Below are 17631 nucleotides of genomic sequence, written 5' to 3'. Positions count from 1 at the left end.
AAGTGCTAATGGATGGTGGCAGCCGCATCAATATCCTATACTTTGACACTTTCCAAAGGATGAACTTACTGGAAAAAGACCTAATGCCTTCAACTACGGTTTTCCACGGAATCGTCCCAGGCAAGTCGTCCTATCCCATAGGCCGAGTCAGGCTCACAGTGGCGTTTGGAACTGCGCAGAATTATAGGTCGGAGTCACTGATCTTCGAGGTGGTCAAATTGAAAAGCCCCTACCATGCGCTGTTTGGGCGGCCGGCTTACGCTCGCTTCATGGCTCGCCCGTGCTATGTCTATCTCAAGCTCAAAATGCCTGGTGCCAAAGGACCCATCACAGTTGATGGAGATAGAAGGATTGCAAAGGAATGTGAAGAAGGGGACGCGGCTTATGCGGAAGTCGCCTGTGCTGCGGAAGAGCTCGAACACCATCGGGCCAATGTTGACCCAGCGGATATGTCACCCCTGAAGAAACCGATTACAGATTCGGAGTCGCCCCTCAAGTTCAAACCAACGGATGACACTAAGACGATCGATTTCGTGCCTGGCGATTCACCCAAGCAGTTCACCATTGGGACGGGTCTGGACCCCAAATAGGAAAGCGCGCTCATCGAATTCATCCGTGAGAATCGGGACATCTTTGCATGGAAACCTTCTGACATGCCTGGTGTGCCGAGAGAATTCGCTGAGCACCATCTTAATGTTGACCCAAAGTGCAAACCCATCCATCAGTACCTTCGCAGATTTAACGAGGAGCGACGCAAGGCGATTGGGGAAGAAGTTGCCCGCCTTTTAGCCGCCGGGTTCATCGTGGAAGTTTTTCACCCCAAATGGCTGGCTAACCCGGTTTTGGTACTCAATAAGAATGGTACTTTTCGTATGTGTATTGACTACACAGACCTCAACAGAGCTTGTCCGAAAGATCCCTTCGCTCTTCCCCGCATCGACCAAATCATTGACTCGGTGGCGGGATGCGAACGATTGTGCTTTCTGGATGCCTATTCAGGATATCATAAAATCAAGATGGCCGTGGAGGATCAAGAGAAAACAGCCTTTATAACCCCCTTCGAGGCCTTTTGTTATGTGTCCATGCCCTTTGGACTCAAGAGTGCGGGGGCGACTTATCAACGCTGCATCCAGAATTGCCTCCATAACCAAATTGGTCGCAACGTCCATGCCTATGTCGACGATATTGTGATCAAGACCCGCCAGGGGGATACGCTACTGGAGGATCTCAAGGAAACGTTCGATAATCTACGGATATATCAGATTAAGCTAAATCCCACCAAGTGTGTTTTTGGTGTGCCTGCAGGGAAATTGCTGGGTTTCCTGGTATCGAAGCGCGACATTGAAGCTAACCCGGACAAGATCGAAGCGGTTACATCCCTTGGAAAGCCGGCGAACATTAATCAAGTTCAACGACTGGTGGGTCGCATTGCGGCCCTAAGTCGTTTTGTGAGTCGCCTGGGGGAGAAGGCGATCCCTCTTTATCAGTTATTGAGGAAATACGATCGTTTTGTTTGGACAAATGAGGCAGACGAGGCGCTCGAAGCCCTGAAACGCCAATTGGTTAACCCGCCGGTCCTGGCCGCCCCAACTGAAAAGGAGCCCATGCTTCTGTATATCGCGGCAAATTCCAAAGCAGTAATTGTGGCAATGGTCGTTGAGAGAAAGGAGGAAGGGAAGGAATACCCAGTGCAACGCCCGGTATATTTTATCAGCGAGGTGCTAACTCTTTCCAAGCAGCGGTACCAACATTGGCAGAAGTTGGTATATGGGGTGTTTATGGCGAGTCGAAAACTTAAGCATTATTTCCAAGAACACCCTATCACAGTGGTTAGCTCTGCCCCCCTTGGGGACATCATCCAGAATCGGGAGGCAACAGGGCGAATCGCCAAGTGGGCAATAGAACTTGGGCCCCATCACATACATTATACTCCCCGCACAGCCATCAAGTCCCAGTCCTTAGTTGATTTTGTCAACGACTGGACGGAGTTACAGGCTCCGGAAGACCGGCCTGATCTCACTTACTGGACTATTTATTTTGATGGGTCTAGGCAGCTGGAAGGCTCGGGGGCTGGTGTGGTGTTGGTATCCCCTCAAGGAGAAAAGTTCTGTTACGTTCTCCGACTGGTGTTTCCGTGCACTAACAATGCGGCGGAATACGAAGCTCTGTTTCACGGCTTGCGACTCGCCAAGGAGATGAATCTAACACGAGTCAGATGCTTTGGCGACTCTGATTGGGTGGCACAGCAAGTTTCAGGTAGCTAGGATTCTTGGGACCCCATGATGGCGGCTTACAGGCGAGCTGTGTCTCATGTGGCGGATCATTTTCACGGTTATCAGGTGGACCATATTGATCGATGCCTCAACGAGGCGGCTGACGCCCTCTCACGACTTGGCTCCCAGAGAAAGCCGGTCCCTCCTAATTTTTTTCTGGATACCTTATATAAACCATCCGTGATTCTACCATCAGAGGAGGAATTGGCAATACCGGTTCCTGAGTCCCAGCTCGTGGCGGCTCTCCATGTCACTCCGGATTGGGTTCTTCCTTATCTGGCTTATCTCGCTCGAGGCGAGTTGCCAGCACACGAAGTTCTGGCTCGCCAAATCGTTCGACGCAGCAAATCCATGGTCATCATCAATGGCGAGTTATATAAGCGGAGCGCCTCTGGATTTTTTTAGCGATGCGTTTCCTCTGAAGAAGGATGCATAATCTTAAATGACATTCATTCCGGAGATTGTGGGCATCATGCCGGGTCACGCTCTTTGGTATCAAAGGCTTTCCGTCATGGTTTCTTTTGGCTGACGGCTCATGCAGACGCGAAGGATATAGTTCGTCGGTGCAAAGGATGCCAACGTTATGGGCGGCAGGCTCATGTGCCGGATCAAGAATTAAGAATGATCCCCATCACTTGGCCTTTTGCAGTCTGGGGGCTGGACATGGTCGGCCCCTTTAAAATGTCCTCTAACAAGAAGACCCATTTGCTGGTGGCGGTTGATAAGTTCACCAAGTGGGTTGAGGCAGAACCTATTGGAGCTTGCGATGCGGAGACAGCGGTCAAATTCTTGAAAAAGTTAATTTTCCGGTTTGGATACCCGCACAGTATCATTACTGATAATGGTACTAACTTGTCCCAAGGGGCGATGCAGGAGTTTTGTCGTCGAGAACATATCCGACTTGATGTTTCTGCGGTGGCTCACCCGCAATCTAACGGGCAGGCAGAACGGGCGAATCAGGAGGTTTTGCGAGGGATTAAGCCCCGACTCATGGTTCCCCTGGAAAAAACCCTAGGGTGTTGGGTTGAAGAGTTGCCTTCATTATTGTGGAGTATCCGGACCACCCCGAACCGGTCCATGGGTTTCACCCCTTTCTTCCTGGTCTACAGAGCAGAGGTTGTTCTTCCTACTGATATAAGGCATGATTCCCTTAGAGTCGCCGCATATGTGGAACAAGACAATGAGTTGGCACGTCAAGACTCTTTGGACGCCTTAGAAGAGGCACGTGACCTGGCTGCGGCTCGGTCAGCTATCTATCAACAGGATCTAGGGCGTTATCACAACCGCCGGGTTAAAAGTCGGACCTTTTAGGAAGGCGACTTGGTTCTTCGGTTGATACAAGATCGTGCAGGCATGCATAAGTTGTCACCACCTTGGGAAGGGCCGTTCGTCGTCAGTAAAAATCTCCGCAATGGCTCTTATTATTTGGTGGACCTCCGTCCTAACCAGCCAACCACGGAGGCTGAGTCAATTCGCCCGTGGAATATTGCCCACCTCCGGCCTTATTACACTTGAGCTCTTAAGCTCTACATTTCGTATGTTTTTCAGTTTTATTATAAAGCAATAAAAGTTGAGTATACTCCGTGACTTGGGGGCTTCTTCATTAAAAGAACAATTTTTGCCATCCTGTTGCGACCTTATGAGCCGACAGAATCATTATTTTAGGGTGTGTGCTCGAGCTTTCTAACTCGCCTCATCCTGTCGCGACCTTATGAGCCGACGAAACCTGCATTTTAGGGTGTATGATTGAGCTTTCTGACTCGCCCCATCCTGTCGCGACCTTATGAGCCGACGAAACCTGCATTTTAGGGTGTGTGCTCGAGCTTTCTGACTCGCCTCATCCTGTCGCGACCATATGAGCCGACGAAACCTGCATTTTAGGGTGTGTGCTCGAGCTTTCTGACTCGCCTCATCCTGTCGCGACCTTACGAGCCGACAAAACCTGCATTTTAGGGTGTGCGCTCGAGCTTTCTGACTCGCCTCATCTTGTCGCGACCTTATGAGCCGACGAAACCTGCAGTTTAGGGTGTGTGCTCGAGCTTTCTGACTCGCCTCATCCTGTCGCGACCTTATGAGCCGACGAAACTTGCATTTTAGGGTGTGTGCTCGAGCTTTCTGACTCGCCTCATCCTGTCGCGACCTTATGAGCCGACGAAACCTGCATTTTAGGGTGTGTGCTCGAGCTTTCTTACTCGCCTCATCCTGTCGCGACCATATGAGCCGACGAAACCTGCATTTTAGGGTGTGTGTGTGCTCGAGCTTTCTGACTCGCCTCATCCTTTCGCGACCTTATGAGCCGACGAAACCATCATTTAGGGTGTGTGCTCGAGTTTTCTGACTCGCCTCATCCTGTCGCGACCTTATGAGCCAACGAAATTGCTGCTTTTATTCATGGCATAGCCTTAAGGGGTTTTTACCTTTCTTTCTGATCCCTGTGGGAAATATTTGTTATCACTTATTTTGTTTCACATATGTTTTTTTCAAAGCCTAAGTCAGGTTGATGATCAGAATTACTTCATCCATGGTGGGTTAAGCATCATAAAGAAGTCTCAAATATTTCAAATCGCCTTATGGGCGATATAAAGATTCTTTCAAAGAGTATAACAGAAGCAGTATCAACTTATGAAAAAGACCTATTACATGGCTCTCGGGCCAAATTGATGAGATTTATTCTGTTCGCGCCTTAGGATCACTTTGCTGCGAGCTTTGGCCGACCTCAATTTGTAAATCACCCAATACCCAGTTGCACTTAGCCAGAGCTGCGAAGTCATCTTCATCAGTCAGGATTGATGCCAAGTCAGCTTCCAAATCGAAAGGGTTCTTGGGTCGCCGAGGAGTTAAACTTGTCATCACAAAGGTTGGCGGGTTGACCTTTTTGTTTTTGCTGTCATAAGCCACCTGATACTTTGATAAATCAAGACTTGCTGCGAGTTGGGTTGCTGCCAGTCGGGAATCCTTGACAACACATTGATAGTCCTCTTCAATGAATTCTGACCCGTCGTCTTTGAGTTGAGGGAAGCCTGCCGCTACCTCTTCCGGGTTGATCTCTGGGGCATACGCCAAGCAGCGACTCAATGCAGTCAGAACACCCCTTCGGGCGGCTGACCTAGTTAGCTCGCCAATCTGAGGAGGAAGTGTTGATAGGCAGCCAAGCACTTTCTTTATGGAAGTTATAGGCTCTTTGGCGCCCAACACAGCCTTGACAGTTAAGACACTGCCGGTGTACAGTTGCTCTATTAGCATGTAAATCCCCTTCAGCATCAGCACGCAATCTTCCTGGAGGTTGGCGGCTCTTGGACCTGAGTAAGGGGTCATGATAATCAGCGACTTATGATAAGAGTTATTTAAAAAGGAAAAAGGAGGCACAAAAGACCAAAAGTTTGAGTAAGCTTACCAAAGACGGTTGCGTCATGTTTAAGATATGACGCTTTAAGCCGGACAATTCTTGTTGCACAGTGGCCAGCCTGGCTTCAGCCTTTTCTGCTCTCTTTATGGAAGCATCTTGGTCAGCTTGAGCTCTTTTCAGATCGACTTTTAGTTTTTCCAGCTTAGCCAAGGCCAATTGATATTTCTCCTCCGACTTAGCTCGGGCATCTTGCTGACCAGATAGGTTCTTCTTTAAATCGCCAAGCACCGATTCAGTCTGAGCAAGAGTTTCCTGTTGAAAGTACAAAAAAGGGCCAAGTCTCAGAACTATTGCAAGAAAATATCCCTCACACTTGGGGGCTAATATATAATTTTTTCTTTTCAGATGAAATTATACGATATCAAGACCCGGCTCATCTTTTTACTGATGACCCGGCCCTTGGGGGTTACTGGTCGCAAAGTTTTTCCTCAATTTTTCAAGACTCGGCTCATCTTTTTACTGATGACCCGGCCCTTGGGGGTTAATGGGAGTAATACCATATAACAAAACTTACCTCATGTTTGCTTTTTAACATCCGCAACAGGCTTTTCTCCATCTCGTAGCTCGCCTCCAGGCGACTTGAAAAGCCAGAGGAGAGTTCCTTGAACTCCAGATTTTCATATTCAGAAAGCTTCGTCTTGGAGAGTCCAGATTCGGGAATGGCTTGAGAAGAGGATGCCACATGCCTTGACAAAACCGTTGCCGCCGGCTTAGAGAAGCCGGTACCAGTAATAACTACAGCATCCGGGTCTTCTGTTGTCATCAATGGGCTTGGCGACTTAGGGGCATCCATTGCTTCCTTGGGCGAGTCTGGAAGATCCATTTGATTTTCAGGCTCGCCTTGGTCCGGGTTGTCCTGAGTCGGCATTGATTCTTTGATGGGCTCTGAAGTTGTGACAGGAGTTGATCCGCTAGTTTTCCTTTTCTTGGCCTGTGCCCTAAAAGAAGGGAGAAGCGCATTAAGGAACTGGAAGTCTATTACCCTCAGAATTCAAAGTAAAATTATCAAACGACTTACCCAGGAACTCGAATCATTGGCAGAAGTGTCGACATCACTGAGTCGCCAGATGTAGGAGGAGAGTTCTACAAGAATTATACATCAAAGATATAGGCGGGTTACAGATGTGATCCAAAGAAACATGAAGAATTGTTATTCATAAGTACCTTATTTGGTTTCCTTTGGTTCGTTGCTGGTAAGCCGGACACCAGATCACCGGAATGACTTCGGGTCTTCCGATTTGAAGTATGCTGTGCTTTCTTTAGTAGAAAATTTGGGTCCAAACAAGCATTTGGGTGTGATAAGGGAACTTTCCCACAAACTCGCCTGGCCGGCTTAGGTGGAGAAGGAGATGAATCGGAGGAAACAGAAATTACCTCAACAGAGTCCTCCTGGCTTTCGTTGTCTTCATTCTATTTCAAGAGAGACAGAGATATAAATACAAAGATTAACAGTAGTAAATGGCAAGTAAAAAGAGGATGAACTTTTACCTCTGAAAGTGCATCGCCGACTTGAGATTCATCGACTTCAGACGGCTCAGCCGTAGCAGCTTTGCCCTTACCCTTGGTTTGCTTTGAAGGCGGCTTAACATTTTTCATGGCTGGCCTTTTGGGCTTCCTGGACCAAAACTTATCGCCTTTCTGAAATAGCGTATGTTACAAAAACCACAATGCAAATGAAGCATAAGAAGTAAAGACCAAAGGCAGGTTAGATTTGTTCACCTTGGGCGCCGGGTTAATTTTACAGAAAGGCTTGAGGCCGATTTGGCCGCATTTTCCCGCAGGCTCGCCAGTCAGCTTCTTGATAATGGTGACGATGTCCTTTTCTGTTAAAGCCGTATGGAAATAACATTGAGGATGATCTAGGGTGCCATCAAATTCGCACAGCAGACCGTCCCGGCGACTCAGAGGGAGAATACGCCATTCGACCCAGCAGCGGATTAGGTCAACCCCAGTAAGGTCGTTGTTTGTCAAGGATCTTAACTCAGACAGTACTGGGATGAATTCTGATTCCTCCTCCTCGGTAAGCTTGTCTGGAAGCTTGAAGTTCGTTGGAAGGCGATTTTTCCTGTAGCCCAGAAGCTTGTTTTCGCCTGTAGGAGAAGTCTCTTGACAGTAGAACCAAGACTCGCCCCAACCTTTGGGATTGCTGGGCATGGCGAGTGAGGGAAATGGGCTATCCCTGCGGCGCTGGACATTGACACCACCGAGTTCCAGGCTGGGGCCGTTGTGGAATTCCGTTTGGCGATTCAGATGGAAAAAGTGCCAGAATAAAGGAACAGAGGGCTCAATCCGCAGATAAGCCTCGCGGAACATTTGGAATTGGCATAAGTTACTTATGGAATTGGGTCCCAAATCCTGGAGGCGGACGTTCATGAAAGCCATGGCGTCTCTAAGAAACTTCGATCCGGGCGGCTTAAAACCTCGCTCCAGGTGTTCAACAAAAATGACTATTTCCCCTTCTTTGGGGTTAGGGAGATCTTCTCCGAACCCAGTACGCCAGCCGATAACATTCTGAGGGTCCAAGTTGCCCGTTTTCACATAGTCTGCTAGTATGGTGTCATCGATCTTGGTAGGAAGCCAGTCACTATTGAAAACGGCGCCCATGCTACAAAGAAGTAAAATATGGATTTATACGCCTTGAACATCTACTGTAAGGGGTGAAATAAGTTCATCTAACGCGCCAAGTAGTTTGTTCGCGGACGGAGAGGGAAACTTGACCCGCCATATCAAGAGCCGAGTTGGGTTGCTATGGCGACTTACGAAGTCTGGTTATTCTCGGGAGCTATGTTCTAAGGATGATGGAGATGTTTGTTCAAAACGTCAAAGTGTAAAGACTACAAACAGCTTTTTGCAAAACAGTAGGTAAATTATGGATCTACTGGATAGATGGAAAAACATGAGAAAAATGGCTGGGCACAACAAATTTATCACCGGGACGAGGTGACGCCCTTCACTTGATGAAACGTTATAATAGGTTCGCAAGTAAGAGCGGATAAATAAAGATATTCGAAGCATTTGGTTATCTCGTCGGCATTTGTGCTAATCAGTTCAGGCAACATATGCTCGTCAAGAACATCAAGAACATGGCGGCGCTGGAGCATCAAACGAGGATTGGATCTATTCTTAAATGGACGGTGGCCTAACCTGATGCTCTTGGTCAGAGAAGGCCGACGGCGACGAAGGTCGTTGGAGAAGCACGGAGGTCCTGTCGAGCGAAGAGATCTTTGACGGTGGTGGAGCTCGTGGCGAACGGCGAGATGGTCGGCGACAGTGCAGTGGTCAATGGCGGCGGACGGATCGGCGGCGGTGCGAAGCTTGACGACGACGAAGGCCTATGGGCGGCGCCGAAGCTTCTCGGGCGAAGGCAGAAAGAACGGTCAGCGGCGGAGCCCTCGGGAGACGATGAGAGTTTCTCGCTGTGATAATGGGGAGGAGATTGACGAGACTGGTAGGTGGGAAGCATCTGTCCTGTCCCCCCCGTCTATTTATCAGGGCGGGCGCTGGAATCGAGGCGCCGCGAGCGGGAACCACCGGGGAATAAAAAGATTCGCTATAAATGCGTTCTGAAGATTTTGGGATAACGATGCACTAAGATCCGTTGGGGTTATGTCAGTCTTCCCGAAAATCAAGGGGTAAGAAGAGGCCAACAAGAAATGGTTTGGCGACTTAAAGAGTTTTCGGTGCCAAATGGCGGGTTACAAATTCTGACGTGTGAAGAAAAATGAGGAATGAATCGCCTTCAACTAAGCGGAAGTATTGGCATGAAAATAGGTTCAAGTCAATCTGGGCCTAATGTTGGGGATATTACCTGTTAATGACCCGCCCTAGTTGGGTCGGGTTACCAATCAGGCGATTCATCCAAGCAGTTATTTGGGCCTTGTCCTGGCCGGATGAAGGTCGTATGATGGTTAATGGTTTCTGGAAGGTCTCCAAGCTTTGGAAGACGGCGACTTAGAGACCATAGGGGTCACGATTTGTAGAAAGGAAAGCACCTTTGTAAACCCTAGGGGTTCGACCTGTATATAAAGGCGAGTCTCAGGGGAGGAGAGGGCAGGTTAGAAATCATCGAGTGCTAGGTCTGGCGAGTTACGCCCTCCTTGTAATCGAAACCACATCAATACAAACCAAAGCAGGACGTAGGCCTTTACCTCCTCACGAGGGGCCGAACCTGGGTAAATCGCCATGTTTCTCCTGCTTAACCCCTTTGAGTCACCAACAAGGTGCGATGGCTCCAGTACTAAGTCCTTTCACGAGGACATCTGCCGTGACAAAACCACGACACCATGCGGGAGATAGAACTGCACACAAGGTATTGCAATCAGGTTTCTATTGGCCCAGTCTCTTTAAGGATGCCCGTAAGTTTGTCTTGTCTTGTGAAGAATGTCAAACAATAGGTAATATTAGCAAACGTTAGGAAATGCCTATGAACTATTCACTTGTCATTGAACCATTTGACGTCTGGGGCTTTGATTATATGGGACCTTTTCCAAAATCCAACGGATATACGCATATCTTAGGTGCTTTTGATTACGTCACTAAGTGGGTAGAAGCTATCCCCACTAGTTGTGCTGAACACAACACTTCTACCAAGATGTTGAAAGAAGTTATCTTCCCTAGATTTGGAGTCCCTATGTATCTAATGACCGACGGTGGTTCACACTTCATTCATGGTGCTTTCTGTAAAACGCTTGCTAAGTACGATGTCAACCATAGAATTGCGTCTCCCTATCACCCTCAGTCCAGTGGTCAAGTAGAGCTAAGTAATAGAGAGATTAAACTGATTCTGCAAAAGACTGTCAACAGGTCTAGAAAGAATTGGTCTAAGAAGCTCGATGATGCACTGTGGGCTTATAGAACTGCCTATAAGAATCCCATGGGCATGTCTCCGTACAAAATGGTGTATGGGAAAGCATGTCACTTACCTCTTGAGCTAGAGCATAAAGCTTATTGGGCAATCAAAGAGCTCAACTTTGATTTCAAACTTGCCAGTGAGAAGAGGTTATTTGATATTAGCTCGCTTGATGAGTGGAGAACTCAGGCATATGAGAATGCCAAGCTTTTCAAAGAGAAAGTTAAGAGGTGGCATGATAAGAGGATAAAAAAGCATGAGTTCAATGTAGGTGATTATGTCTTGCTATATAACTCTCGTTTAAGATTCTTTGCAGGCAAGCTTCTCTCTAAATGGGAAGGTCCTTATGTTGTTGAGGAAGTATATCGTTCCGGTGCTATCAAGATCAGCAACACGGCAGGTAATTGTCCGAGAGTGGTAAATGGGCAGAGAATCAAGCATTATATCTCACGTACTCCCATAAATGTTGAAAGCAATATCATCAATACCATAACTCCGGAAGAATACCTAAGGGATATTTATTAGCCTGTTTCAGACTCCGAAAACGAAGAGGTATGTGATTCGGTAAGAAAACAGAGTCCAAAACTTTTCCAGTAGGAAGTTTTCTCCGTTTTGGAATATTTAAAAAAATATAAAAATTGGAAGTAGTCCGGAAAGTGCGCGAGGAGGCGACAAGCCTCCACGGCGCGGGCCCACCCCCTGGCAACGCCGTGAGGGCTTGTGTCCACCTCGTGCACCTCCCGGACTCCGTTTTCGTGCGGGGTACTCCTTCTGGTCTGAAAAAAAATCATTATATATACTCCTGTTTGGTCTAACCCCTGCATCACGCAGATCTCTTCTGTTTTTCGTTTCGAGCCTGTTTTCTGCCATAGATCTAGGTCAGGATGTCTTCTCAGGATTTAGAGGGGGAGAGCTATGTGGATGATTACCTTGCTAACCCCAAGGTCTATGGGGACTTGGATCCTCATGGCTGGACAACTGATGAGGAAGAAGATTATGATCCGAAGGGGAAGGAACAAACAAGTTCCAATGAAGAGGAGGCTCCTCTACCTCAACCTGGACACACTCATGTGGAGTTCAAGAAGTCGAGCCTCCCTGACTCATGGAAGAAGCCTAAGGCCTTGTTTATCCCTTCTCGTTTCTTGCAGGAGAGTAAGCAGGAATTATGCCAAAGGGTGTTGAAACTTGAAGAGGAAAATGATGATCTGAGGGAGCAGAATTTTATGCTCAAGTGGAAATTAAACAAGCTCAAGACCTCTTCAACAACTTCACCACCATCACCACCAAAGGAATACAACTGAGCATTGGTATGGGCAATCCCCTTGGCTTGTGCCAAGTGTGGGGGAGTTGCCCCGGTATCGTATCACCTTTGTTTTAGTTTTGCTTTTCAGTTTTCTCTTTTTCTAGTAGTTTAAAAGTCTTAGTATTTTAGTCTTGTGTTTTGCTTTGTGTCACCCCCTATGTATTCTTGCTCGTTAGACATATAATAAAGAGTGTCTTACTTGAAGGGCTTTGCCTCTTTCCATGATCAAAAGAGTGAGAATAGAACAAAAGCATGAAAGATCATGTAATGATCTTATGGGAAGTGATAGCTTCACATATAAAAGGAATGATGATTGAAACTTGTTGAGGGTAGGCAAACGTAGACCTTGGTCATTGTTGCAATTAATAGGAAGTGGTAAAGAAGGAGAGGTTCACATATAAATATATCATCTCTGACACCATCTATGATTGCAAACACTCAATAAACTATTACATGCCTAGAAGTAGATGTTGGACAAGGAAGAAAACGTAATGAATTGTGTTTGCTTGGCTCTGAACAATGTTATATGATTAGAGATCCCTTAGCATGTGAAGATTGCTTCCACCTCATATTAGCCAAAACTCCCGCACCAAGTAGAGATACTACTTGTGCATCGATAAACCTCCAAACCAGTTTTGCCATTGAATAAGATCCCTCAAGTAAGTTGTCATCGGTGCAAGCAATAAAAATTGCTCTCTAATATGTATGATCTATTAGTCTGTGGAAAATAAGCTTTGTATGAACCTGTGATGAGGAAGACATAAAAGCGACAGACTGCATAATAAAGTTCTTTATCACAGGAGGCAATATAAAGTGACATTCCTCCGCACTAAGAGGACACGCATCCAAACCTCAAAAGCGCATGACAACCTCTGCTTCCCTCTTCGAAGGGCCTATCTTGTACCTGTACTTTTTGCCCTTGAAAGAGTCATGGTGATCTTCACCAATTCCTTATTTTGCCTTTGTCTTGGCTACCGTCACATGCTTGGGAAAGATCTATATTCATATGTCAACTTGGAGGTAGGCATTCATGAATCATTATTGTTGACATTACCCTTGAGGTGAGCAGTTGGGAGGCAAAACTGTAAGGCCCTATCTTTCTCTGTGTCCAGTTGAAACTTTGATACATGAGTACCACGTGAGTTGTAGCAATTGTAGAGAACGAAATAATGGTTGAGTATGTGGATTTGCTTTACAAGCTCTTATTTGACTCTTTGTGATGTTGTGATAAATTGCAATTGCTTCAATGACTAAAGGCTATCGGTTGTTACTTCTCGGTAAGGTTCTTGATCCATGCTTTACTTTGTGAAGGAATTATCACTTTAGCATGAGAGATTATATGTTGGTATTGCTGTTCTGAGCTTGATCATGGTGCATGCATGTTCGTATCTTGTTTTGTCGACACCTCTCTCCCTAAACATGTGGACATATTTATGGAGCTAGGCTTACGCTTGAGGACAAGCGAGGTCTAAGCTTGGGGGAGTTGATACATCCATTTTGCATCATGTTTTCATGTTGATATTTATCACTTCTTTTGCTGTTATTTCACTTCGCGGTACTATTCTTATGCCTTTTCTCTCTTATTTTGCAAGGTTTACATGAAGAGGGAAAATACCGGCAATTGGAATTCTGGCCTGAAAGTGGAGCAAAGTTGAGATACCTATTTTGCGCAACTCCAAACGCCGTGAAAATCAACGGAGATTTTTTTCCCAATTTATAAAAAAATACTGGGCCGAAGAAGTGTCGGAGGGGCACCAGGGGGTGCCCACAAGCCTGCACGGCGCGGCCACCCCCCAGGCCGCGCCATGGGGGCTTGTGGGCAGCCCACTGGCCCACTGGCCCCCCTCTTTTGCTATATGCAGGGTCTCGTCCAGGAAAAAAATCAGACGGGAGCTTTTTCGTGGTTTCGCCGCCTTCACGAGGCAGAACTTGAGCCGAACCAATCTAGGGCTCCGGCAGGACGATCATGCCGGGGAAACTTCCCTCCCGGAGGGGGAAATCGTCGCCATCGTCATCACCAACACTCCTCTCATCGGAGGGGACTCGTCACCATCAACATCTTCATCAACACCATCTCATCTCCAAACCCTAGTTCATCTCTTGTAACCAATCTCCGTCTCGCGACTCCGATTGGTACTTGTAAGGTTGCTAGTAGCGTTGGTTACTCTTTGTAGTTGATGCTAGTTGGATTACTTGGTGGAAGAGTTTATATTCAGATCCTTGATGCTACTCATTACACCTCTGATCATGATTATTATTATGCTTTGTGAGTAGTTACTTTTGTTCCTGAGGACATGGGATAAGTCATGCTAATAATAGTCATGTGAATTTGGTATTCGTTCGGTATTTTGATATGTTTCATGTTGTTTTTCCTCTAGTGGTGTTACGTGAACGTCGACTACATAAAACTTCACCATTATTTGGGCCTAGAGGAAGCATTGGGAAGTAGTAAGTAGATGATGGGTTGCTAGTGTGACAGAAGCTTGAACCCTAGTTTATGCGTTACTTCGTAACGGGCTGATTTGGATCCACTAGTTTAACGCTATGGTTAGACTTTGTCTTAATTCTTCTTTTGTAGTTGCGGATGCTTGCGAGAGGGGTTAATCATAAGTGGGATGCTTGTCCAAATAAGGGCAGTACCCAAGCGCCGGTCCACCCACATATCAAACTATCAAAGTAACGAACGCGAATCATATGAACATGATGAAACTAGCATGACAGAAATTCCCTTGTGTCCTCGGGAGCGTTTTTCCTCCTATAAGACTTTTTCCAGGCTTGTCCCTTGCTACGAAAGGGAGTGGGCCACTTTGCTGCACTGTTGCTACTTTTGTTACTTGTTGCTTGCTACGAATCATCTCACCACACAATCACTTGTTACCAACAATTTCAGTACTTGCAGATTTTTCCTTGCTGAAAACCACTTGTCAGATCCTTCTGCTCCTCGTTGGGTTCAACACTCTTACTTATCAAAAGGACTACGATTGATCCCCTATACTTGTGGGTCATCAGTGCACTAGTTCGGCAAAGAGATGGTGATACAAGTGCAATATGGATAGTAGATATAGGTTTTTGTAATGTGAAAATATAAAAACAGCAAGGTAACTAATAGTAAAAGTGAGCACGAACAGTATTGCAATGCTTGGATACAAGGCCTAGGGTTCATACTTTCACTAGTGAAGTTCTCTCAACAATGATAACATAATTGGATCATATAACTAGCCCTCAACATGCAACAAAGAGTCACTACAAAGTCACTAATAGCGGAGAACAAACGAAGAGATTATTGTCGGGTATGAAACCACCACAAATTTATTCTTTCCAATCGATCTATTCAAGAGTCCATAGTAAAATAACACGAAGCTATTCTTTCCATTCAATCTATCCTAGAGTTCATACTAGAATAACACCTTAAGACACATATCAACCAAGACCCTATTGTCACCTAGATACTCCATTATCACCTCAAGTATCCGTGGGCATGATTATACGATATGCATCACACAATCTTAGAATCATCTATTCAACCAACACATAGAACTTCAAAGAGTTCCCTGAAGTTTCTACCGGAGAGTCAAAATGTGTGCCAACCGATATGCATAGGTTCCCAATGTCACGAAACCCGCAAGTTGATCACCAAAACATACATCAAGTACTCACATGAATATCCCATTGTCACCACAGATAGACACGTGCATGACATAAATCAAGTGTTCTTAAAGACTCAATCCGATAAGATAACTCCAAAGGGAAAACTCAATTCATTACAAGAAGGGAGAGGGGGAAGAACATCATAAGATCCAACTATAGTAGCAAAGCCCGCGGTACATCGAGATCATGACATCTCAAGAACACGAGACAGAGAGATCAAACACATAGCTACTTGTACATACCCTCAGCCCCGAGGGTGGACTACTCCCTCCTCGTCATGGAGATCGTCGGGATGATGAAGATGGCCACCGGAGATGGGTTCCCCCTCCGGCAGGGTGCCGGAACGGGCTCCCGATTTTTTTTTGGTGGCTACAGAGGCTTGCGGCGGCGGAACTCCCGATCTAGGTTTCTTTTTGGGGTTTCTGTATTTATAGGAATTTATGGTGGTGGAATTACGTCGGTTGGGCCCACGAGAAGGTCACAAGCCTACTAGGCGCGGCCTAGGGGGCGCCTCCTGGGCTTGTGAGTCCCTCGTGGCTCTTCCTGCCTTCTTCCAAAGCTTCGGGGGTCTCTTTTGGTCCAAAAAAAATCATCGCGACAGTTTTATTCCATTGGGACTCCGTTTGATATTCTTTTCTGAAAAAGGTAAAAAACTCGGAAAAAACAGAAACTGGCACTAGGCACTGATTTAATAGGTTAGCCCCAAAAATGATATAAAATAGCATATTCATGCATATAAAACATCCAAAGTTGATAATTTAATAGCATGGAACGATCAAAAGTTATAGATACGTTGGAGACGTATCACCCTGTGCCACCATCTAGAGGGACTAGAGGTTCGACAACCTGATCAAGTTCTTTCTTCCTCCCACTCAATTCTTTCGAGAGGAACTCCTTCTCAAGAAAAGCTCCGTTTTTAGCAACAAACACTTTGCCCTCGGATTTGAGATAGAAGGTGTACCCAACTGTCTCCTTTGGATAACCTTTGAGGAAGCACTTTTCCGCTTTGGGTTCCAGCTTTTCAGGCTGAAGCTTTTTGACATAAGCATCACATCCCCAAAATTTAAGAAACGACAACTTTGGTCTTTTGCCATACCACAGTTCGTATGGTGTCATCTCAACGGATTTTTATGGTGCCCTATTCAAAGAAAATGCAGCTGTCTCTAATGCATAAGCCCAAAACGATAATGGAAAATCGATAAGAGACATCATAGATCGCACCACTTCTACCAAAGTACGATTACGACGTTCGGACACAACATTACGCTGTGGTGTTCCAGGCGGTGTCAACTGTGAAACAATTCCACATTGTCTTAAGTGAGCACCAAACTCGAAACTCATATATTCGCCCCCACGGTCAGACTGTTGGAACTTGACCTTCTTGTTACGATGATTTTCAACTTCACTCTAAAATTGCTTGAACTTCTCAAAACGTTTCAAACTTGTGCTTCATCAAGTAGACATAACCATATCTACTCAAATCGTTAGTGAAGGTGAGAAAATAACGATATCCGCCGCGCGCCTCCACACTCATCAGACCGCACACATCAGTATGTATGATTTCCAACAAGTCACTTGGACGCTCCATTGTTTCGGAGAACGGAGTCTTAGTCATCTTGCCCATGAGGCATGGTTCGCACGTGTCAAGAGAATCAAAGTCAAGTGACTCCAAAAGTCCATCAGAATGGAGTTTATTCATGTGCTTTACACCAATATGACCTAAGCGGGAGTGCCACAAAAACAAGGCGTTATCATTGTTAACTCTAACTCTTTTGGTCTTAATGTTATGTATATGTGTATCATCGTTATCAACATTCAATATGAACAATCCTCTCACATTGGGTGCATGACCATAAAATATGTTATTCATAGAAATAGAACAACCATTATTCTTTGACTTAAATGAGTAACCGTCTCGCAATAAACAAGATCCAGATATAATGTTCATGCTTAACGCAGACACTAAATAACAAGTATTTAAGGTCATAACTAATCCCGATGGTAACTGAAGTAAAACTATGCCGACGGTGATTGCATCAACCTTGGAACCATTTCCCACGCGCATCATCACTTCATCCTTCGCGAGCCTTCTTTTATTCCGAAGTTCATGTTTCGAGTTGCAAATATGAACAAAAGAGCCAGTATCGAATAC

This window comes from Hordeum vulgare, chromosome 2H (assembly GCF_904849725.1).
Source record: "Hordeum vulgare subsp. vulgare chromosome 2H, MorexV3_pseudomolecules_assembly, whole genome shotgun sequence".
NCBI lineage: Eukaryota > Viridiplantae > Streptophyta > Magnoliopsida > Poales > Poaceae > Hordeum > Hordeum vulgare.
This window is presented reverse-complemented; position numbering follows the sequence as displayed.